The sequence below is a fragment of the Eptatretus burgeri genome, chromosome 2, assembly GCF_056783735.1.
Source record: "Eptatretus burgeri isolate ZD-2024b chromosome 2, Ebu_testis_v1, whole genome shotgun sequence".
In the NCBI taxonomy this organism is placed as follows: Eukaryota; Metazoa; Chordata; class Myxini; order Myxiniformes; family Myxinidae; genus Eptatretus; species Eptatretus burgeri.
Window position 1 is genome coordinate 159454326 of NC_140962.1, and position 525 is coordinate 159454850.

Below are 525 nucleotides of genomic sequence, written 5' to 3' on the forward strand. Positions count from 1 at the left end.
ATCCCACTCTGACCAACTGATCTGTATCCAAGGCTAATATCGAAATTAAATCAAACACTTACCGACTGATCTGTATCCATGGCTAATATCAAAATTAAATCCAAATCTTACTGACTGATCTGTATCTAAGGCTAATATCAAAATTAAATCAAACACTTACCGACTGATCTGTATCCAAGGCTAATATCAAAATTAAATCCAAATCTTACTGACTGATCTGTATCCAAGGCTAATATCGAAATTAAATCAAACACTTACCGACTAATCTGTATCCAAGGATAATATCAAAATTAAATCCAAATCTTACTGACTGATCTGTATCCAAGGCTAATATCAAAATTAAATCAAACACTTACCGACTGATCTGTATCCAAGGCTAATATCAAAATTAAATCCAAATCTTACTGACTGATCTGTATCCAAGGCTAATATCAAAATTAAATCAAACACTTACCGACTGATCTGTATCCAAGGCTAATATCAAAATTAAATCCAAATCTTACTGACTGATCTGTATCCAAGGCT